The 25,751-nt window shown below is 37.2% G+C and overlaps 1 protein-coding gene and 1 long non-coding RNA gene across 2 annotated transcripts in view; one reads left to right on the top strand and one right to left on the bottom strand.

Annotated features, from left to right (window-relative positions):
- Positions 1–25,751, bottom strand: part of LOC140163690 (protein sidekick-2-like) — a 385,021-nt gene that overhangs the window by 332,842 nt on the left and 26,428 nt on the right. The window lies entirely within an intron of this gene.
- LOC140164012 (uncharacterized) lies at positions 9,301–12,015 on the top strand. Its single transcript, XR_011860459.1, has 3 exons — positions 9,301–9,672; positions 10,651–10,769; positions 11,859–12,015. It is a non-coding gene; the product is annotated as an uncharacterized lncRNA (long non-coding RNA).

Below are 25,751 nucleotides of genomic sequence, written 5' to 3'. Positions count from 1 at the left end.
TGCCCTACCCTCTATCGGGGTTAATTTATAGTTTAAGCTCGTTGGATAACTATACTTTTCGGTGTGTGGTTCTTTGTAGCCCTGCGGGGCAATCTAGTTGGATTTCCAAATTTCGCGGTTGATAGTTCTTTGTAGACCTGCGGGGCAATCTAGTTAGATTTACCTATTAAGCGGCGGTTGTTGGCGGTCTTTCGCGGTTTGTAGTTTTAATTTCGCTCATTCTTCATGCCCTACCCTCTATCGGGGGTTAATTTATAGTTTAAGCTCGTTGGATAACTATACTTTTCGGTGTGTGGTTCTTTGTAGCCAAGGGGCAATCTAGTTGGATATCCAAATTTCGCGGTTGATAGTTCTTTGTATTTCCCTGGGCAATCTAGTTGATTTACCTATTAAGCGGCGGTTGTTGTTGGCGGTCTTTCGCGGTTTGTAGTTTTAATTTCTCTCATTCTTCATGCCCTACCCTCAATCGGGGGTTAATTTATAGTTTTAAATTGTTGGATAACTATATTGCGTGCGTGGTAGGTTTGAAGTTCTGCGGCCAATCTAGCTGGATGTCTCTATTGAGCGGCGGTTGTTGGTTGTCTTTCACAGTTTGTGGTTTTAATTTGTTGGATATCCAAATTTCACAGGTTGTGGTTCTGTGTAGCCCTGTGGGCCAATCTAGTTGGATATTCCTAGTGAGCGGCGGTTTTTGGCGTTCTTTCGTGGTTTGTGGTTTTAATTTCTCTACTTGTTCAGGCCCTGGCCTCTATCGGTGGCTAAATTGTCTTTTAAACTGGTTGGGTATCCATATTTTGGTTTGTGGTTCTTTGTAGCCCTGCGGGGCAATCTACTTTGACATCCCTATTGAGCGGCGGTTGTTGGCGGTCTTTCGCGATTTGTGGTTTTTAATTTCCTTCATTCTTCAAGCCCTGTAGTCTCTAGGGGGGGGGGGGGGATAATTTATAGCTTAAGCTTGTTGGATAACCACACTTCTTTGTAGCCTCGCGGGGCAATTTAGGTGGATATCCAAAATTCGCGGTTTGTGGTTCTTTGTAACCATGTGGGGCAATCTATAGTTTGACATCCCTATTGAGCGGCGGTTGTTGGTGATCTTTAGCGGTTTGTGGTTTTAATTTGCCTCATTCTTCAAACCCTGCTCTCTATCGGGGTTTCCGTGTGTATGTGGTCATGGTGGTGGGGACAGTCCCTCCTTGCAATAGGCATTTGGGTATTTTTGCCGCTTTGCTAATTTGTCTTTACGTATGACTTTAATGGCCTTACATATTTGGTTGTCTCTTTTTGGATACGTTTTTGTCCCTGTTGGCCTTCCATACTAGTGGAACAATACTTTTTCACACATATAGACGAATCCAAATACACGCATTCCTACACCTGACTAGCAGCCTTTAGTTGGGTCCCCGTCGGCTATAATGCATCCAAAATGTGAAATGATTCGGCCTTGGCGGAAATTTTAAACTGCATTCCATCACCCGTTTTACACCTTCCGCGAAAACACAGGTAGACAAAAAAATGATTTAAGTTTACAACACAATACAGTTCCAACAGTTGTGAAGCCGCCTTACACCTAGATAAGGTCGAGGAGGGTTAATAGAATAATACAATAGAGATAATTCCGCCACGGTAATCCCTTCCTTTCTATTCATAGATGTACAAATGGATGAACAAAAGGACTATGTATGAATGGATGCGTCAGGATTACCTCTATTGTATATATTATTCTATTAACCCTCCTCGTCTTTGCATCTTTTCTAGGTGTTAGGAGGCTTTTATTTGCACAATCGGGCGCTCAAAACCCCAGGTTGGTGCTAGCGGGAAACCAAAGATGGCCGACCAAATCCTGACCATGACTTGGCTCGTTGGATTCGTCTATATAGACAAATCCAAATACACGCATTCCTACACCTGACTAGCAGCCTTTAGTTGGGTCCCCGTCGGCTACAATGCATCCAAAATGTGAAATGATTCGGAAATATCATGATCGTCAGGCATGGTGAAAGCATCTGCATGGTGAAAGTAGGCCCTAGGCCTAAATGTGAATAAAAAAATCAAACATGTTTGTTTGATGAAAAAAAACATAATATCACAATAGCAATGGATGTTCGAAATGGTGTTATTCTTGATTTATGACAATAAATTGGTTAATAAAACATTTAAAAAAAAAAGGTGATGGGAAGTTTCGAACTTGAGCAAAACTTCTTAAATGGATTAGAAGTCCATGTCCTTAACCACTTCGCCACGTGGACGTCTCGATATAACGACGTGTGAAAGTGGAGTATTTATTAATATGAATGTATGCTGTGGTCCGGAAAGAATAAAAGAATTGTGAAAAACTTGATTTTTTTGGCGAATGGAATCCAGAATTTGTATGTAGGGTATCCAGGAAAATGCTAGGGTATATTTTGAAAGTGAATCTCAAAAAGTAGTGCGCAGTGACAGCCATGTATGGCTGTAGCAGTGACGAAAGATTCTGGATATCAGTATGATTAGCTATGATTTGCCACTAATTTTGGCTATGAAATACAAGCGTGAAATAAACAAGAATGTTTGTTTATTATGAAATAATCGGATTGACTGTAAGATTGGTGTAACTTTTTGAATTAATGAGTTATTAAAATATTACACTTTGGACAGTAAATAAGATTTAGCATGATTTTAGATATATTTTGTACCCAGCGAAAAATATCATAGAACAATAGCGTTTTGTTTCGTAAATATAGTCTTGCGGTGCATCTGCTTATTCTTCTTTATCAGTCGTTTTTTTTAAAACTTGCTGGTCATGCTACCGCATGACTCTAATTTTTGTGGATGCAACATTGGCTTGTCTTGAAGTGACCAGAATTTATAGTTAAATGACCTTTTATTAACATTCATCTATAAATAGGGTAGCTCATATTGAATCTTGATGTAGTAATCTTGTCCATAATCACATTCATTATTTAACACTAATACGTCGAAATAATGCATAGTTTCTGACATGTTTGGGCCGTTGACTTCGCGAATTTTACCTTATGTACGGCGCCATTGGTACTAACATATTGTGTTAGAAATTCCGTTTTTGTGAGGTGCACCGTACCTATCGTATATTCATGAAATCTTGCTGCCAGACGGGGCTGGATCAATGCGTGTTAAAATGTTAAACGCACGCATCACTGATGCGTTAAACGTATAGGAAAATAAACGGAATAACCCATCCCTAGTGGCTACTTCCATGGCCAACCTAGGTTAGCACAGGCTTCTGTGCTGTACTCTGATACCTGACTGATGATTTAAAGATTTTGCGCTCACTGCTCGCTTCGCTCGTTGTTCGAGAGGCGTCGCAGTTTGAGAACGGGGCTAGTTCTGACCTAGGTGTGATGCTGAATGCACCTAGTGTGATATGGCAACCATGCTCAATCCCAACAATCCTACACTGCAAGCTACAGCATGGTACGTAGGTGGCAAACTCTTTCATATCCGTGACAATTCCTCAAATGAAAAATTTACTAAATTGGCTTGAAATCCTCGTAACCTTTCATTCCTCTAATACTTCTGTAGAATAGGAAATCTGACCGTGTTGAAGACGTAACCATATCGGCTTGGAGTGGAGGTCCAGGACATTGGATGATAAACAATGCATGAAATTCAGGTCAACTTGAAGAGTGCTTCACATGAAAAAAAATTGCCAAGTGCCATTACCTACAATCACTTTCAGTGCTAATAAACTATTAGGGACCAACCAATCAGATTGGCAGTTTCTGAATCAGGCCGATTATTAGCTTATCAGTGGTAATCAACATCAGCCAATTTTTCCTTCATCCGCCGATGTAATGCACCGATCACCGAAAATTAGACTAGTTAAATCAAGTGAAATTTAGCAAAAGAACAAGCTTTGTAGGCTATTTTTTCATATAAACCTATCATCATAATGGACAAGACAATAGAAGCAAGGTTAGCAAATGTAGTCAGTCCGATTTGGAAAAACCCCAATCTATTTTTAGCGCAACATCCCAACTTCGCTTAGAGGGGGCTGGCGCAATTGATATAAATTTAACAATTCCTGATAAATATTGATAGCTCATCTACAAGTTAACAATACCAAAATGAAATTCAATAGCCAGTTCATTTCATTCCATCCGACATGGTAGATTCAGTCCAACATGGAGGGCACTGCTGCAAATTTCCAAATGTTTAGTAACTTTCAGTGATTGCCTGCCTTGTTTAGGTAATTTAGAATGATACTTCAGTAGAATACCCAGACAAACATTTGTGGGAACCTTCTTTCTATTGATTCCGTCCAAAATGGTCAGCTTTTTAACAATGAATGGGCCCGCATAAGGAAAGTTTAAATTTTGACATCAAAATTATAGTAGGCATGTATGGTGGTCATATCAACATGAACCAAAATTAAAGTATCCCCTCCTATTCAAACATAGTGCTTGAGCATTTTTCCCTATCAAATTCCATCTGCCATGGTTGCATCTATAGGTTTCGAAACAGAGTCAGATCCTAATTCCCATGTCGAACTACCTGTAACAGTACATAACATCAGACAAAGCTATTTCCCCATTAAGACCATAATGTCAATACAACTATTGATTTTTATCATGCCTTGCCTTGACACTAATTCTGCAAAATCCCGATTCATAGTTCATTTCATTTATTAATGTAATAAAAAACATTGACCCTTTTCCATGCTGCATAAATATGCAATTATTACATAAGCAGCAATTACATCTAAATTCACAAGTTGCTCTTAACTAATTTGTGCAATTTATGTTTGCCATAGATTCATTAATTGGGGCTAAGCATAAAGCTCTCCAAAGTGATGCATCATACATGTTTATTACAAGATGGATTTTAACATATCAAATTTGTCATCACTGTCCTCCTCCTCTTCTCATTGTTATCACCTCCGCCATTATTACTGTCATCATCATCATCAATATTACCATCATCATTATAAAATTATCATTGTCATCCTCAACACCGATCAGCTGCAGCAACAGCACATTCACCACCCACATTTTATTTTCAATTTTTAATGCTACATGACTTCTATTTAGGGACCGTTCACAAACACTTGTAAGGGGGGGGCCTGATGCAAAAGGGGGGCCCTGAAAATGTTTGAGCCTCCTAAGGGGGGGGGCCTGGAAAATTGAGTTTATATACTTTTCTATGGGGTTGACCCAATTTTTTGCGATAAAATGTTTTTGCATCAGGCACCCCCCTTACAAGTGTTTGTGATCGGTCCCCTATTAATATCATCATTATTATCATTTTTCATCTTGGACTGAAGTAATAGTGGTAAACACATGTAACTAAACTGTGATAGAAATTTGCATTTTAATACAGTTACACTGCCAACATTGAGATGAAACAATTCCAATTTAACAAATTTGGCATTTTCCAAGCTCTTATCATTCAAAACAACATGACTATTCCTACAAGCTTATTTTAAACCATCTCAATATTGAATGCGAATATTTATATTCTCTATTCAATGTTTCAACCAAAACAGCTGCTATGTCGTCAAATATGCCAAATTTTGATCTATTAAAATTTCACTGTATTTAGTACCACCAGATACAAGTGTGACTCAACTTTAGTTCTATTGATTTCAACAGTATCATCAATAGTGCCAGCATTGCCACAATTATATAGTGCCTCTAGGTGGTGTTGGACATGGACAAAAACACACCAAGTTTGAGCTTAACATTTTCTCCTCTTCATCAAAATCAACTCTAAATTGAATGATTCAAATACTTGACTGTTGCATTCACTGTTAGATTCTATCAGGCAGACAGAAAAATCAACAAAAGTTGAACAAAAGCCTGAAGTAGCCCAATTGGGGGTGCAAACCAAGAAACTGGCAAAACTGATTATAAACTGAATAGTATTGAAAAGCCCATGTATCAGTACATGTAAACACTAATTGATATGAATTATTGATATTGCTCTGATCAATTGCTGGTCAACCTATGACCTCAGGAATTGGCACTAAAATTGATCAAAATACTATAGGCCTATCCTTTTAGAATTTCATCCCATTAAGGGATCTAGAATGAGCGTTTATGGCATTTCGACAGTATTTTTTGTGGGACATGAGAGCACCTCAGACGATCGAATTGCATTCTGAATACTGAAGCATGTCTTTCTGATATCAAATAATTTTCATTTTTTGAAATTCACGATATAATACAAATTTTATGACAAATTATTAAAATTTGATATTTTTCAAATTTTTGATATATAACAGTCCTCGAAATAAATTTTATAAATCTAATGATATATTCTTAAAGTGTATGTAGCTGGGAGGAAAAGTCGACGATCAATTGAAAATTTTGACCTTTTATATTGAAGATATGGATTTTTTCCCAAAAAGACCTTCTTTTTTTTGGTGTTTTGGGAAAAAAAAATTCCATATCTTCAATACGAAATGTCAAAATTTTCAATTACTGTTAAATATCAAAAATATCAATTTTTAATGATTTGCCATAAAATGTGTATTACATTGCGAATTTCAAAAAATCAAAATATTTGATATCAGAAGGACATTCTTCGTATTCAGAATGCAATTCGATATGTCTGATGTGCTCTAATGTCCTACAATAAATACTGTCCAAACGTTCATACCCCTTCCCTTAACAGGATGATAAATTACAAATACATTTGCCCTTTTCAAAACCTGTATTTTTATATGATCATCAAAACATCAAGAGAAATCTACAACTCAATACCTTTAGCAAACAAGAGCGATAACCGCACCATAGCTGAACCATGTGGCTTCGGCAGTATATTGTGGTAGGCCTATACCACTGTCATCATTGCATTTAAATTTCAGCTCAATTGAAGCGCTTTTGAAAACTTGACATTTGACCCCTTTATTGCCCCTTAATGACCTTAAATGAATTTTAAAATATTTTAAACATGTTTAGAATGTCATAAGGATCATTATGCTTAAATATCAGCTCAATCGGAGCATTTTGGAAAACTTGACCTTTGACCCCTTTATGACCCCTTAATGACCTTAAATGAATCTTAAAATGTTTTTAAAATGTTTAGAATGTCATAAGGATCATTGCATATAAATTTCAGCTCGATTGGAGCATTTTGAAAAACTTGACCTTTGACCCCTTTATGACCCCTTAATGACCTTAAATGAATTTGAAAATATTTTTTAAATGTTTACAATGTCATAAGGATCATTGCATTTAAATTTCAGCTCAATTGGAGCATTTTGAAAACCTTGACCTTTGACCCCTTTATGACCCCTTAATGACCTGAAATAAATGTTTAAATGTTTTAAACATGCTTAGAATGTCATAAGGATCATTGCATTTAAATTTGAGCTCAATCGAGCATTTTCGTTAAAATGACCTTTTTGACCCCTGTGACCCCAGGATGACCTCTGACGCTTGGAAATATTTTTATTATATTCTTTATGTTTTCCTCTTTCATATGACACCACTCATGGGGTCATACCTTCGTGGCATTTAGAGATATGTCCATTTCAGACCAAATGGTTAGTCAGTTAGTAAGCTAGTAAGTAAGTAAGCTAGTAAGTAAGTAAGCTAGTAAGTAAGTAAGCTAGTAACATTCACTCATATAGGCTGATACCATTTCATGGTTCAGCAAAAATACAGGGTGAATGAATTTGAATGCAAGTCGAGAAATAGAATGAAAGAATTTATTAAGAACCATTCCAAACACAACAGTGAACAAATGTAACTTCAGATCAAGATGAGTTTGCTGGGATTTAACTAGCAAGAAGTGCATTGAAAGAGATGCTTTTTAAAACAAATGCAAGTTAGAAAGATTCAAAGGGATTGGGGCTAATTAAGAAAAGGGGGATCATTAGGTACATTTGCAAAGGTACATCACTATACATTGCATAACCATACATGCAATACATTTTACATTGTATGCAGGGATGGCATTACTTGTCCAGTCGACCCACTACTGATAGTTCACTAAAAAAAACAGTGGCAAGATACTAGTTGGGCTGCTTTTCACAATACCACATGAAATTTAAGTCCCTTCTCCCTTGGTAAGACCCCTCACCATCACAAAATAATTATGAAAACGGAGAAAAATGCACTGGTTAGTTTCCACTTGATCAAAATACTTGAGCCCCACTTGTCACATTATACATGATGAAACCTAAGTGCCCTTTTCCCTTGGTAGGACCCCCTCTCTACCACTAGATATGATTGCTAGTTAACTAGAAACCATGGTGGTTTTTTATTTCATCCTAACTGTCACAAGATACTCTTCAGCAAGTTAGGGCTGCTGGGGTTAAGGTACAATTGCTTCAATTAAATACCTCAGCTGACATGAATAGTGTCTCCAGGCCCAGTCATGAATTGTCTCATATTTTATCCTAGGGTGAGTCTGAAGCAACAGGGTATATATGGAGAAAAGGAGAAGAATGGTTGTCCCAGTTCTGCAATTATTCAAGTAGGGCAGATGCATTGTGTTTGTTAAAGTGATGGGTGACATAAATGAAATTTGTCATGTTTCTTTTTTTTTTAATTACAAAAAAGATGTTAGCTTGTATTATTCATTATACATGTAGATCAAATGCCATTGTTAACTTTTATCATCTTTATTCATGTTGATCTTCAAGGAGATGCAAGTCATTCTATCTATTAGTATTATGATATTTATATGAGCTCAAATTTGAAAATGTGAAATTTGTTATTGGGTGAGAACATTTGTGACCGTACAGTCACGAATGAGCAAGTAAATGTCCTCAATTGTATTTAATTTGACGTATCTCATTAAAGAGGTACATGAAAGCACCAAATTGAAATACCTATGAATATGACCTTCATGCCCATTTTACACTGTAACTCGGAATACAATTGAGGACATTTACGGCTCATTCGTGCTGTACGGTCACATTTTTCACAAATTTGGCCAGAATTTGGAGGGTCTACTATGTTTACCATGAGGGTTTGTCTAGAAATATTTATCACATGTACAAATATTATGGTGGCAATGAAAAAGAATATTCTACAGAATATTTTAGCATGATTATTTTTGTAAGCTCATAGGAAATTCTAAAAATAGCCTTGTATATTCAATGTTGCATTTTGGTTCACAATCTTTTTTTAAAGACATGATTACCGATTTTCCTATAATTTTGCTTAGGTGTGTCAAAGCCCCCAAAGAAATGAGGGGGGCGGGCACACCACCTCAATGCCTTCGGCAAAATATTTCCCTAAGTTCAGGTGTGCCATTTGCGCATGCGCGAAAGTAGTTTGATTGACAGATTTCACCTCTGACCTCGATCAGCTGTTTTTTGCGACAGTCATAACACTGACAGAAGTATCCAGTTGCGAAAATCAAATTATTTGCCTCATTTTAGCGACGTGCTTGGACTAGTTTGCAATAGTAATATTAGTATTCAATTCACTGAATATTTAGAGAAGCAAATTTGTCCCACTGGCCTACTACACGTAGATTGCCTGGCGATCGGAGTGTTATCGGCAGAGCACCTCGGACTACACGAAAACATGACGAGATTTGTCCCATTCACCACTGCATCACACAGATCTGTTGTTCATGCACTGTCATGACTGTACATTCATGATCATTGCAATACAGTGCAGTGTATGTCGTGTATGTGTATACCGCTTCTCCTGGCTGAGTATGTTGGGTGTGTTGTTTGTACCTCGACTCTGCAAGGTGAGTTTCTTTTATAACTCATTAATTTTTTAATGCACAAGTAAAACTAAACGACACAACATTAATTTTAACTGGCAGTGAGGATTCGCTATAGTATAGACGAATCCAACGAGCCAAGTCATGGTCAGGATTTGGTCGGCCATTAGGCCAAGTAAAATAAAAAACATGTTTCACGTCCGGTTTTCAAAAAAAAAGGAGGAAGAGGGTCTTTTTATTTTCTATTTTTATCACAAAATTGGTGTAAATAGCCATACTTAGAGCTCAGTGTTTTAGCGTATACAATAATGCCTGGAAAAAGGAGGAGAGTTACACCCCCTCAAATGATCACAAAACCTTCCTAACGTGTTTCTTGTATCTTAACAAGGCTATAGAAAGCATCCTAACTTCCTAGAGATATATTTTGAAAAGTTATAACCGAATTTCAAAAATTAAAAATATATTTGAAGAAACCTCAAAAAAGGAAGCGGGAGGGGACGTGAAACATGTTTATTTTTTTATTTGGCCTTATTAGGGTCCCTGCATGCACCAAACAGGTGTTGTGAGTGCCCAATTGGGTGGATTAAACCCGCTTAAAATTTGATGTGAGATTCTTTTGTGTTGTAAACTGTCATCATTCTTTTGTCTCATGCGTAACACGGGTGGTAGAATGCAGTTTAAAATATCCTTCAAGGGCGATCATTTCACATTTTAGGTGAGATAGTTTGTCCCCGTCATGCTATGGCCGCCATTAAGGTGCAGGAATGCGTGAAATTTGATTCCTCTATAGGAAAATATGATTTTGACTTCATCTTCAGTCTCAATCCCAACCCACAGCAAGTGAGCAAACATAAAGTCTTGATTTTTGCAGAGTATGTAGGCCTACTACATGTTTACAAAGCAATCGTGTAAAAACAGAATTTTGAAAAATATTCAGGGCTTTCCCCTTAGCAAATGTTACAATGGCTTTAATTACAATGTCATACTGTATTGTCTTTCCAGAAACTGGCACACGAAAGGTCCATTCAGCAAGGCATATCTTCCAAAAATCTGAACTATAAACACACGCTGAAGCAAAGCACCTGCAACCGACCAGCACAGCTTTCCTTATTGAGGAGGATGTAAGTAATTTCATTTACAAAGTTGTAGCCAAGGGGTGCAGCACACCACACAAAATGCCAATACCTTATTCCTATGTGTTCCTATATTTAATTCTCAGGCACGACAGGTATATATGAAATAAAAGAGCCCCTCTGAAAAAAAAGAAAAGAGAAAATCAGAAGGGCAAAAGAAAAGAAAAGGGACAAGGAACCCTTTTCTACCGAAATTAACCTGATCATGACCGAAAATAGTGTAAAATACTAAATTTTTGCGTACTACGTCCCAATAAAGCCTTTTTTAGAAGCTCAAAGACATACAACCTCTCTATGTATAATTGTATGATGCAACTTTTTTGCAATGCAGAGTTTTTTGTGTACCACCTAAGTTTTATTTTGCCCTTCTTACTAAAAAAGATGGCTATGCCCATGAAACTATGCACGACTAGTAGACTTAGTAAATTACAGATTAGTGCTTTAAATCTGTCTCCGCTCTCACAGTTCATAAAAAAAATTAAAATTGCAAAATGATTGCAAGTGACTACTTTTGACTTTATGACCTTTGACCTCACACCTATTGAAATAGCATATCATGACTCTGCTACAATAATTTATCATTTTGGAAGGAAAATCTAAAAATTTAAAAAGATAGTACATTAAGGCTTTAACGGAGTACTACACCCCTAGCTAGCCAATTTTGTGCTTATTTTTTGCATTTTTCGCAAAAATTATAGCACATTGGTGACAAGTAAGATATGTATAGGGGCAAGGACTCCCAACTACTGTACTGAAAATTCAGCAACTCAAAGCAAGTAGTTATTGATTTTTTGATCAAATATTGGTTTTCCTCATTTTTGACTGTAACTCCACAACTGTTGTCTGTGCTGATATAAAATTTCCAGTGCAGTAGTTGTAGTCCTTGCCCCTATAATATACATATCTTACTTGTCCCCAATGCCCTATAATTTTTGAGAAAAATGCACAAATAGGCACAAAATTGGGCAGGGGTGTAGTACCCCCTTAAGGCACACAAACAGCCTAGATACCATAATCCTGATAATAATGTGTAATAATTAATCATTGGCTATTATTTTATTTTATTCCAATTTCCAGGTGCAGCAGTACTACTGAGGATACTGGTTTCGTGAAAGACAAAGAGGATGATGGTTTGGAAGTCAACAGCTGGCATCTGTTATCTGTCGCATCACTCGCTAGCCGTACTATAGGGCTTTTTAAACACACTATATCCGAGAACTGCTAAAACCCACTAACAGCTCCACCCAAAACGGAGAATTACCAGTCTGGGGCTAGCAGTTCTCTGGATATAGCCAGGTTTTACGATATAGCATGGTTTTGGACCACCACAGTCAAAAGGCCGTAGTAGGGCTATCACTGCATGCATTGAAAACTTTCCCAACATTATGTCAACAATTAAATTTTTTGAAGAAAATCTTTTCTGGAGGGTGAACATTTGATGAGAACTTAAATACTTGCATAGTAATTTATGTGGTGCATAAACTAACTAGTAAATGTTTGCTCCAATTATTAAAATAATAAGGACCTCAACAAATGACTCTGACATCATGTGATGTAATCGTAATGCATAGTTCCTTACAGGCTGTAAAAGTTGCATGGAATTATTGGAAATGTTCTAGGCACTTTTCTTTGGTTTGCCTCAAATTCAGCAGTGACGTCAATGTCTTTTCATGGCTGCGCCACACGAACCACCCTTTTTTGCTACACAATTAACTATACGCACACGATTCAATACGGAGCCCACTAAAATATGCACCTACGTCACTACTGAACTTGAGGGGAACCAATGTATAGCCAAGGTTCCTAGTCCAAAAATACGGATCGCTAGTCCGAAAAAATAGGAAATGGTTCACAAGTCCAAAAATAAATAAGGTTTACAAGACCTTAGCAATGGAAAATCTGCAGCCATTAGGACTAGCGACCATTTTTTTCTTGGACTAGTGACATTTATGACTAGCGCACCTTAGGATTAGCGGATGCAGGATAGAGTAATTGTAGACCAAATTGTTTAGTAGCTGCTACTGGTTTACCTTCATCCCTGTAAATATGATGAGTATCCAGTCCACTAATCAAGGGTTTAGGACCAGAAGGCCTAACTGCAATAGCTGCCCCATAGACATTTTGATAATTTATCTAAAATATGACACTTGGCAGCTATTGCAGATAAGGCCTCGTTAATGTCTGTTATTTATTAAATAAATAAAAGAAGACCCTACATGTAAACCCTTAACATAAAACTAAAATAAAAGAAGGTCCTACATGTAAACCCTTGACTTATAAATGCTTTTAAAGGAGTGTAAGTGTTCATAGTTTATTATTGGCAGACACTGTTTCTTTCATGAAAGCTGTGACTGTGCATCAATGCATTCACACCCAAAGCCTTCAGGAAAGACTAGCCGATGTCAGTCAATGCTACAATGTAGTCTTTTGTGAAGGCACCATATTAACACACAAGCTGGACTCGAATTTCAGTCAGGGCCATTGCCTGCAGTTTTTCAGTTTTGGCCTTTGTGCCCCTGATCTTTGTTAACTTCAAGGTGTTCTTCATTCCTCTTGACAAGTGGTGCCAAATGGCCTTGACAAAGGGCCCCCCCCCCCCCAAATGAAGGTCTGAACAAAAGCCTTCTCAAAAGACTAGTGGCTGCCAATAGACTGTAAATAAATGGTCTTTTTGCACTCATTATCTCATACTTCATTACTAAATGTATTTTTACACCTATTTCTCTGGTACATAATTATTAGAAAGACAAGAGTTCATGAAATAAACAATTATGCATGGTGAATATGTAGCTTTGATCATTGTTTTAATTTATTTTGAGATCTGTAAGGAAGTGAAAAAATAAAAGCACTATTTTTTTTCATTAAAAAGTATGAAGGAAGTCCAACAAACCAAAACAGTTGAACACACCTACTTAATAGATAATAAATGATGGGGATTTTTTTACTACATGTATCCTCTATTGTGTGATGGAAGATATCCAATAAAAAGTCTGCACAAAAAGTAACACAGCTGAAATATGCCTATAAGTTCAGAACTAGTAATCGTTTCCACAATATTTCTACATAGAAAGAAGGATGATTTATTTACGCTCATTTTGATACCCCATTTGTGAAATGTCGCTCAATACTGATAACACAGTACATAGTGCTTTTAAAGAAAAACCACAAATTTAAAAGTTGCCATTTACAGCAATCAATGGTTTCAATCAATGACTTCATATCAATACAAATAACCGCAACTTTCAATTCGGTTATTTTTCTTTAAAAACACTGCTGTGTTGTTATTATTGAACGAGATTGGACTAATGGGGTATCAAAATGCGCGTAAATAAATCATCCTTCTTTCTATGTTGAAATATTGTGAACACAATTATTAGTTCAAACACAATTATTAGTTTTTGTGCAGTCTTTATTTTTATAATACAATTCAGCATATTCCCTCTAAGTGATTGTGATCTGGGACAAATCCAAAATTGGATCTAATCTATTAGAAATATTCAATCTAGAATTCAATCTTATTTGATTTTTAATCTAAAAAACATTTGGATGGATTTTTAAAATCTAATTTGAATACATCTAATTTGATTTTAATCTAAGGGGTTAAAAATCAATCTAAGCAATTTTAATCCCATATATTAAAATTGAATTAGATTGAATTCTAATCTATTGGATTGAATATTTCTAATAGATCTTTTCACACATTCTGTTACACCTAATTTATGAGTCCCGACTTTCAACACAAGTATTGTTCTTCAATTAGTGAGATTGAAGTGCGTTTCTGAATCCGGTCATTATTTCAGTCCTTTTTAATATTTCATTTGTTCCATGACTTCCATCTGCCTCCGCTGCAAAATGTGACATGAAATGGCTCACAGTGGCATTGGTTAATGGTGTCTGGCAGTTGGTTGTTACTTGTACAGTGCAGCTCTGACCTTTTAGTAGGCCTGAAAAAAAAAAGAGGATTTTAGAAAATTTGTCAGGGTAAAGCTGGGACAGTGGCACAATCCCCGCATGGGGCTGTTACAGCGGCTTGGTTTGAAATCCTTGCCCACCCACTTCCCCCAAATGAGCACATGCATCTGTATTCCCCAGCCCCCCCCTTGGCGGTGGTGGCAGATTTACCCCAGCTAGCTGTTCCCTTGATTGCAATGAAAGTGTAGTTTTGCCACTGGTGCCCCCAATCCCCCTCCACCATCGGTTGCACACCACAGGGTTCATTTATGTGCCATATTAGGGGCTGTGCAATAATTATCGGGGTAATAAAATGTCCGAACGACCCACCAAAAATAGCTTGCCCCCCTCTCAGCCTGCAAAATAATCGCTTTCCTCCCTCTTTGGCCTGCACAAAATCTTTGCCCCAACACATGCCAAATTTTTGGGATCCCAATTTGCAAACCTTAAAAGGTCTAGATATGTTATGAGCACAGCGAGCATGAAAATTTGCATATTTCAGCGTTTCCATACTGTTTTCCTAGGCCCGTTTAGAGCATTTTATTTAAAAGGCACCCCATGAATGTGTGCCAAATATTGCTTGCCCCCCCCTCGATCGCTTGTTGCCCCCCAATTTTACCCTCCTTCCAGGGCTCATAATTATTGCACAGCTGAGCCCCTTATAGGTATAAGGGGCTATCATTTTCTTCAGAAGGGGGGTCATGAATATACTGGGGGGGTCATAGAAGTTTAAGACCAAAAATAGGGGGGTTATAATTTTTGTAGCAATCAAAATAGGGGGGTTATAGAATTATTAAGGGCTGGCGACTGGTGTAACTTTTCTTACACTTTTTTTGAACAAAATGTGCACACAATCTTTATACAATGCAAGATTTTTGCGCTGTCCGTGCGCCTTCTTTACGCTTATAGTCAAAAATTTTAACGCTGTTTACGTGTACTCCGCTCTAAAATTTTGACAGAAGAGGGTCCTAAAATTTTTGACCCACGATAGGGGGTCGTAAAAATTTTAGCCCGCGATCATCCGCAATGGAGGGGGGGTCATAAAAATTGACTTCAGTCACCGACATATTCATGACCCCCTGTCGAAGAAAATTACATCCCCTGAAAGGTGAATTCAGTCAAATTTTGCCATCAAACACTGCATCATTTTATATCAAATTAAACTCCTTGATTATAAAGAAAGCCAAAACTGAAAATCGTTTTGTCATAGCACTTTCCGTAGCAAAATTACATCTTGTCACAGATTGACTTTCATGATATAATCAAAAACATTCAGCCAACATTAGAAGCTTCAATTGGCAAAACAAATCAGGATCTAGGCTCATGGTGGAATTTCCGGCTCATGACAGAGCAGCTTTTCTACGGTGCGGGAACTGCTATCAAAATCCCTCTAAAATTCCATGTGTGATTCTCTCATTACAAAAATAAATCATATATTTGGGTCAAGTGAAGTATTGACAACATATTCATATAGGTTTCCTTGACCGATCTTTTCTTTACGAGGAAAATTTACAAAATATTGTTGTATTTTAGCCTAGTCGTAAGAGATTCCCATTGAGTTTACATGTACGAACCTGTTATTCCCACCTAGACCATGCCAAAAACATGCCCACATTTCAACTCGATTATCTACCAAACTGGTCATAGATCTCCAACAATTTTTGATATGACATAAATGAAAGTGTTACTTACCTAATGTATCCATTTTCAGTCGAGATCTATGACTGGAATTCCTGTAATTCGTTGACAAATATTGGTATTTTCCTCATTTTGCACCACACAAACCAATGGAAAAAGTTACTTCGGGTTGCCGAGAAGGCAGGGAAAGTAGGCGGGGCTTGTGAGAACAACTTCTAGAATCGTTTGAGTCGGGACGGTAGAAACACCGAGTGCATTAAAAGTAACGAACCCAATGTGGTGGTGTGGGGGGCGGGGGTGAGGCCCACAATTGGTTTCTACAGTAAAAAAAAAAGTGGTGGTTTTATTTTTTGTGAATTTCACGGCTTAATATGTGCCCGCGAAAATAATAACCCGCGAATATGCTGAAATGAAGAAATTTCTTATGAATTTTATTATATAAGTTGCCAACAACCGCGAATTTAACACCTCACAAAATTGTCAGTGATACTTGAAACCATGAAAATATCTGTACGCGAAAATATTGGCATATACAGTACTGACTTTTTACTTGTTAGTTAGATAGAAATAGTCATTTCCTTTTATATTTAGGAGAAAATTCAGTGAAAACCCAATGTTCGTAGAAATTTTAGCCAAAAATCAATTTTGCCTCTACTTTTGTACATCTATAGCCAGAATTGACCAAATTTGCATGGGCTCACATTATGATGTCATAACGACCTTATGTGGGGCATGTTTGCACTTATATTGGTATCACTAGATAGAGGAGACCCATAGCTATACATTGGTACCAAATAACAGTATATGATGTTTATAATTGAAAATTAGGGGGGTTGCAACAATATGGCTCAGTTAAGTTCTAGGGTTAATGCAGAACCTATTATAGACATTGTTCTTGTTTGAAACCACAGTAAATTTCTAAATTGGCTTGTAATAATACTAAATTTCTTTCTAGTACCTAAATTTGTTTATAAAATGTCAACTCTCTAGCTTATGTAAAATGTATTATTGTTTATTCAGCAGGCCTGAAGAGGATGAATTCACTTGAAACAAATAATAAACACTAGAATCCAAACTGTCAATTTTATTTCCCTATTATCACTATTGATGGGGACATGTTACAATTGCTTTTAGCATAAACATTTTCATTAAAGTGCTGATTCGCTGTTCTATTTTCGCAAGTATTAATACAGAATACTCTGCGGCATAAATTGTTGAGGTTTCCATTCTCTAACAAGAAAATCAATGTTTAAATCATGTGGATGGATGGTGGTCAGGTGTGGGTTGGTGAAGGGACAGAGAACACATAGTAGGCAGATTCACACTCAGATCCAGATTTTTATGGCGTGATTTGTGGTTTTAGAGAGTCTACAAAGTTGTTGTCTCTATCATCTTATAGATCAAGATGAAATTGCACAGGTTTTTTTTTGTATAAATTAACATTCATGCAATTGTGCATTAACAATTTTCATGTAATCTGATGCTCTTTAAGATGCAAAAGTCCTTTTTTCTAAAGGTCTAAATCTAAGTCAAGTACTGCATACCATTGAGAGAAAATGATACCTACACAACTAACTCATGTATGGTAATAATGTAATATCTTCAAAACTCCCTGTAAAATAGGCCTCTCAATAATCCTCGCAAATATCGGCGATGCACCTTACTTTTTGATTCTGTCAATCATGTTATAGTCTATCCAGCTAGTCAAGTGGTTTTAAGTGCAATTAAAATCTCGCTTGTCACAAAAAACGAAGACAACCTGCGCATATATAGCTGTCTCAATCATGTCTTAATGCTTATTGGGTATGCATTGACACATAGATAAAAGACTACACTACGGGATCTATGTAACATTTCAAGTCCAATAATTATTTCCTGCCATTTGGTGAACACAGATGACATTTTACGCAAAAGCGGATCATGGTGATGTTTAAATTTTGAAACTGACATGCAATTTTTTCAATAAATGAAATAAGCATCAGTGCTATCTCATGATGAATCTATGTGATGAATAAGCTCCACTGTGACTTAAAATTTGGACTATTTCTTCAAAATACTGATTCTCTATTAATTGCAATATATGAAAGTACCATACATTTCATTGTGTTTATCAATGAGCTCAACTTTCTTTTACCCAATGGACCATGATTTTGATCCAAGCCTGGCCCACCAGAAATTATGACACAACATGATGATAAAATTGTCAACAATCATATGATCACTACTTTTGCTTGCTTATGGCGCAATGACAACAATTTCCCCATATGACCCTAACCCAACTGAGAAAGTATCGCTTGTTGTTCAATTTTTGTCCTCAGTGTAGATAATTCTTTCATGTTGATCTTCTTATCACAAAATGCAAACATGAAATAGAAAATCAATAAAATATTTATTCACCATTTCAATCCTTTGCAATTTTCAAAATCAAAATTGAATGATGATAGCTCTGAAGATTAACTTCACGCTAATTACAACTATTATGACAGACATCTTGACCTGATTTGTGATATCTCTCTCTGTGTCAGGTGGTGCTGTGTAGCGCTGCTGTGGTCTTCATTAGAGTACGCCATCTCACTCGATCTGATGCGTTGCACCTTGCATTCCTTGGTTAGAAACCAGTCCAAGATGTTGGTGGACGTCCTCTTCCTCGTTGGCCTTCCATGGCCCCTTGCAAAATTTGTTTTTCTACACCTCCATGTTTCCTGACAATATAGCCAAAGTACTTCAGCTTTCTCTCCATTATGCCGCTTCTGATGGTTAGACTTGTACCAATCTTGTCGAGGATCCATGAATTTGTTCTCCTGTCTTTCCATGTCACTTGTAGAAGCCTCCTGTAACAACATATCTCAAAAGCATCAACTCTTTTCCTGTCATTCTTGGTCATAGCCCAAGACTTGCATCCGTAAGTAGCAATGGAAAACACCATGTCACGAAGTAGGCGTACCTTGAGGTCAATGGATAGGCCTCTGCTTTTCCATATGCTTGACATGTCTTGCAGTTGTCCTTCCAATAGCCAGTCTTCTCTTAATTTCAGTTGTGCTGTCACCGATGTTGATAATCATTCAACCCAGGTATTCAAATTGCTTCACCTCCTCAATCTGCTGTCCATCTATCACAAACTCATCACTTTTCCGCTCTCTGTCTACAACCATTATTTTTGCTTTCTTTGTGTTTAGGAGAAGGCTTTTTTCTTCGCTAGCCTCTTTGATGCACTTCAAAAGATCAATCAGCTCTACTCTGCTGCTACAAATAAGAGTGGTATCATCAGCATACCTCAGCTTAGTAATCCTTGTACCACCAAACTTCAACCTCCACCTTCAAATTGCTCCAAAGCTGTTCTCATGTCTTGAGAGTAGATGTTTGGTGATAGCACACAGCCTTGTCATAAGTCTCTTCCAATCTAGAACCAATCTGTGTCCCCACTTCTTGTTCTGACAGCCGATTCCAGTCAACGTGCCGGCCAGCATGGTAAATAAGCTTAATATTTTGCTTACCTGATTTTATTGGAGGATTTCTGTTCAATCAATTCACATTTTGACCTAATATTATTCTAATTTTCTTTTTAACATTCCATAAATAGCATTTTGTTTCATAAAATGTCAAATTTGTGTGTTATTATCCATCGGTAATCTCGGCAAAATAACTGCAGCAGACGCCATTTCCACGATAAACGCGTCTGCAGAATCACTGTTGTGTATAGCATAATGCTACGTCTGAAGGAACAGTGACGCGCGGGGTCGAGACACCGTGTGGTAGTAGGGTGCGGAAGTTTTACTACTTCCCAGCGTGCGCGTAATTACACAGGCGCGGGAAGTAGTCAAAATACCGTACTCGGACGCTAGCATTATTAACCAATAAGATGTCTGGATTACTAAGTACCTAATAAATATTTATGAGGTATAGTAATAAATACTGCCCTGCACCAGTCTCTCAGCTGTGATATAATTGTTGATAAATAAAGGCATTAGTGCCCCAAGTTTGACATCTCTACTGACTCCGTGACAACAAAGATGTGGGATAGTACATGTACCGTATTCGTTCCAATAAGTGCCCATGCCCCAATAAGCGCCCACCCAGGGTATTTTCAATTTGCTAAAGGGTACCATTAATGTTGAAGTGACAGATAGATGTCGATACAGTGAAATAGCTGGAGGACTACAAGTCCTGCGTAAACTTGCAATACATTTTCTGCATCAGAAAAGCTACTAGAACGTCTCAGGACCCTTTTATAACATATGTAAATCTGTCTCTAATAAACGCCCCTCATGAAAAAATTCGGTAATTTTACAAGGTAAAAAATAAGCGCCCACCTAAAATGACTTTGTTAAGCGCCCTGGGCGCTTATTGGAATGAATACAGTAGTTTAAAACTGCCCAAGTGCCCAATGACCTTATCATTTAAAATTCTGATTCAAAAATGGCCAACAACAGAATCCATAATTGTGACCGTACACCACGAATGAGCAGTAAATGTCCTCAATTGTATTCTGAGTTACAGTGTAAAATGGGCATGAAGGTCGTATTCATAGGTACCTCAATTTGGTGCTACGTGTACCTCATTTAATGAGATACACGTAGCACCAAATTGAAATACCTATGAATATGACCTTCATGCCCATTTTACACTGTAACTCAGAATACAATTGAGGACATTTACGGCTCATTCGTGGTGTACGGTCACAATTAAGGAAAAACCTTGGAATTTTAAGAGAAAGTATTGACTTCTTTTGTGGTACTGAGACTTCAGAGATGATTATATCATCATGGAACTGATCAATTATAGACAGAGTCAAATTATCCAGTTCACAATACATTGAACAATCGCCTTTATAATATAACCAACATATTTGAAACTTGCGAGTAATTAAAATGACTAGAGCTATACCCGTATGCGAAAATGATTATTAAGCTCCATATGCCCGTATGCATAACAGCAACATAGCATGAACCCATGACCTTTAACCTCTGTTTGATGAACTTTGACCTTGGATGACATTAATTTATTTATTTATTTAGTTTAAGTCCAATTCAGCTGATAGGATACTGTTCATGCACATTTTCGCTGATTTTGAGCCCAATTCTTTACCGATCTCAACCAAATGTGACCTCCGCATTCCTTGATCTCCCGTATGAATTACAGCCCAATCGGACCAAGTTTAAAATTTGACCTTTGACCTTCGACCTCCGATTTCGACCGAAGGTAGCTTACGACACTCCCCGTATTTTTCTGCATCCCCCATTCGAATTTGGCGAGGCTTGGATCAAACCTGACGGAGCCTTTGGCACACATACATACACACATACATACATACAACATTAGGCAAATTATAGTAAGATAAACATCAGATCCAAGTAAGTACATTACATTTCTTGGGGACCATGAACATGACCAAGAATGATCGTTATCATCACCATAAAAGATAATATAAAATATTGCCAATATCTGCCAACAATCTGCCTTGAAGATACCTTTTTTTTCTACATTATGATCAGCTTTATTTAATTCTTTTGACCATAATAATACCATAATTAGCCCTCAACAAAATGGTTATAATCCACAGAAATTCCAGTCTACTCATGTTTCATTTAAATGATTGCAGAAAAGTTTTTGGGGACTTTTTGTTAGTCTTGTCACTGCCTTTCCTATTCACAATATCAAAAGGGTTAACAATGTTTAACTTCCACTTTCAATTTCCACCTGCCAGATCAGAATTCTCCTCTTCCTCCCAGCACAATGCTCCCAGCCAAACATCCACAGTACCCACCACAGGAGTACCCTAAACAACCACAATCACCTACAATTCCTCAAAAAATCAACAGGGGGTCATCTGATTTTTGAAAGTCCACAATGAACTTGACCAGATATGGCATTCTTCCCCAAGCTGAATAGTGATAAAACAGAGATTTAATCTGTGTCCCCTGCCTAGTGTGTCAGAATTCTAACATATTGATGGGATCAGGTTTACACAGGGGGTATGGTGTTTAAGCTGTGATACTCTGACCTTAGATGACCCCTCATAGGGTCATCAGACAAAGGCCTTTGGGTTTGAGTTGTCTGTCAACAACTTCATGGGGTATCTATGGATACAATCACAGTGAGATACAATGGAGGCTTACCTGCACCACTAGTAAACTGAGCACCTTGTATCACAGTATCTCTGTACTTGCATTTATATTGTGCTTTCACCCTCACCCACATTTTTAATCCCCTCCTCATCATCTGGTCGTTTCTACTGCACTGTATTCAATGCAGTGTAACAATTCACTTCCCACTTATTTAGTCCAACCGGAAGTAAGAATCTATAACCATCATTCTGATGATGCCTACTGACCATGATAGGCGAAACCGTCAATAGTGAGTTACATTGTGGTTTTGTACAAATGGAATCATTTATAATGATGTGCCTTCTGTGTCAAAATCTAAATCAAGTAAGTTACTGCTAGTGCTTACAGAGCTTACCAACAAGTTGTATCTAAGTAAAATGGATGGACAGATGGATGAATGTATGACAGGATGGTATGGAGGATTAAACAAACAAATTCAATAGTATGCAGCAAGACAACACATAGTAAAATCACTGCATTTAGTAGTCGCTGTATTTTCCATTGAATCATACAGGCCGATGAGGTTGGTTGTTGTTTTATAATCCAAATATGCATGCATTCTGTTTCAGCCATCAATAATATGACACATGTCACACTTTGTGCCAGGTAGGTAAACAAATTACCCATTTTACAGATCCATTTTCAGGATATATGGTTGGTTGCACCATATAACAAGAACTCCTTAAAAAGGACAATATGCGGTTGATATTACTAAGATGAAAGTCAGAAGTAATAGAGGCAATTACAAATAGCCACTGGCAATGCCAAAAAAAAAATCGGGGAGGGGGGGGAGGATGGGGAGAAGTGAATTTCAGGGTATCAACATCAACAAATTGTGCACAAAATTACTGCAAAAAGTGGATGATGGTAATTTTGTTTTTTACTGGGGAAACTGGGGGGACAAGAGTTCTGACTGGGGGCATTTGTCAACCATGCCCCCCTCCCCCCGGCACTGCGACTGCAAATAGCTACCCGGCACTGCGACTGCAATAGCTAAAATAGTACATGGACTTATGTATAAAACTTTGATTGGTACCATTTTCTATATTATATGCCCCCTATGACTCCCAACTTTAAAATGCATGCAGCATGTTGTAATATATCACAGAATCATTCTCCAAACTTCAAACCCACTATGGGTAAAGACAAAATATAAGAAACCAAAAGTACACATGGTATGACAGTCTTGTAATTATTGTTCATGATTCAATGCCTGAAAGAGCAATAACTTAGGCAATTATATGAAATTCAGCTTTGGTATGCCTCATTTAACGACCAATAATATCCAAGTCTGATAATTATTAATTGAATGATGACTAAATACTGGGCCACCTATACCCTGCCTGAATAGCTACTCACATTGGTACAATATCTTTTATTTTCCTTTATTTTCTCACCAAATGACTATTTTTTACCCTGCAGCTCAAATCAAAGTGCGCTTTTGATGGTTTCCTGAAGGAACCACTGATAATATTGTTCTCCATGTTTTAACAAACTGCCATGAACCAAGAATGGATTTCCAAATAGGCCTGATCATGCACAGCTATTAAGTGAGCAGCAATATTGCCGTTTACATTGATTTTATTAAAAACTTGCGGCGGTGCCCATGCCAATTGCACAGGCTTGTCAACCTCACTCCTACCAATTGGTAGATATGTTCTTCCTAAAGAAAACAGTTAACACACAGTGGACAATGGACACAGGTAAAAGAAAGAAATCAAAATTAAATTTGACTTAATTCTATAGGGTACTATTATTGGATTGGCCTTTTGGAGAAGAGAGAAAACACCAAGAGAAGTCAAATTCTCTGTGGCCTTCTAGATGTTTAACTACCTGGGGCTAGTTACATTAACCCTTGCTTGTTACCTGCACAAACGAAACACCTATTTCTTTTTTAATAATAGCTTCAACAAGTTAAAAATCTTACCATCTCATGAACCTATATTTTAATCTACATTTGTACATGAGAAACACATTCCAATGAGTACAAACATGCCTTGCATTGGTTCAGTCATTCTTGAGATATGCTTTCTGATAGTTTTTTTTAGGATCTTGACATCAATATGACTACTTATTACAAGGCATTAAACTTCCCCAGGCTAGTTTACATTAACCCCTATGTTCAAATGAATGCAAAATTGTGACTCCTAACTCACTTTTTATTTATCTTTGCACAACTTTGTCAAAATATTGACACCAGGAACATTCCTACAAACACATTCACTCTCCCAAAATCAATTTGGATTCTGTCCACAGAAGTCCTCCATATGCAAATAGTTTTCACAAATTCTCTACATAATAAAGTACATCTGATTTATCAAAGAGTAATATCCTGGTTTATTGGTCATTCAGTCTATTTCATTTCCTAATAAAGTCCTACAACATAAGATGAACAATCAAAACAAAAGAGTTTCTCCATCATACCAAAGATCAATTTACAGCATAAACAAAATAACTCAACTCTAGGCTCATTTTCAGTGTCACCATTATTTCAAAACTATACACATTTTAAGGATAAACTATAAACTCAACAACTCCCAAATTCCCAAATGAAAGCTGAATAAGGCACCAATTTGGCAATAATATTCCTCAAGTTGTAGTCAGATTGTACCTTTCTAAATGAAGCACTTGCAATCAGTAGTATATACAGCCAACACACTCAAAAAAATTTTTAAATGGATAAAAAGAGAAGAGAAATGCATGTGTGCATGTGATTTTGAAGAAATTAATCTCATACTAGTATTCCATTTCAGATTTAGAAAAGGCAAATCTAGGTGCGCTTCATGCAAATTTGTTCCATTTAAGTTTCAACATGGTGATGCCCACCTTTAACACATTTATGCAATGCTGTCCTTCTACGGACTATCCACAGAGAAAGAAGTTAATTTTTTCATTCATCACTGTAAAAATTGGTTTTGCTACAACTTTCAAATGGAGGCATGTGCTTGTTATGCCGGGTTGTCATGCTCCTCAGCTGTCAATCAAAAAATCATAACTGGAAATCTCGAAAATCACCATTTTTTTCTCCTTTTGTGAAAGCTTGAGTGAGTTTGCCTGTGGCAGTAAGCATAATAGATTTGATATACTCCACTGTTTCCTATTCACACTTGTACCATCTCTAGTGGTTTACTAATCACACATTCCTAGTCTCAAGGTTTAAAATAAATAGGAGGGGTTTTCTCTTATTTTTAAGCCCTGAATTTTATATCCTATTTTTTACAATAAACATTAGTTTTAGGTCAGGGCCCCTTAGAACAGGTTTGGGGGTTTTTCGTCA

This window comes from Amphiura filiformis, chromosome 11 (assembly GCF_039555335.1).
Source record: "Amphiura filiformis chromosome 11, Afil_fr2py, whole genome shotgun sequence".
In the NCBI taxonomy this organism is placed as follows: domain Eukaryota; kingdom Metazoa; phylum Echinodermata; class Ophiuroidea; order Amphilepidida; family Amphiuridae; genus Amphiura; species Amphiura filiformis.
Note: the sequence above shows the minus strand (reverse complement) of the source record. Positions and strands in the feature narration are given on the sequence as shown.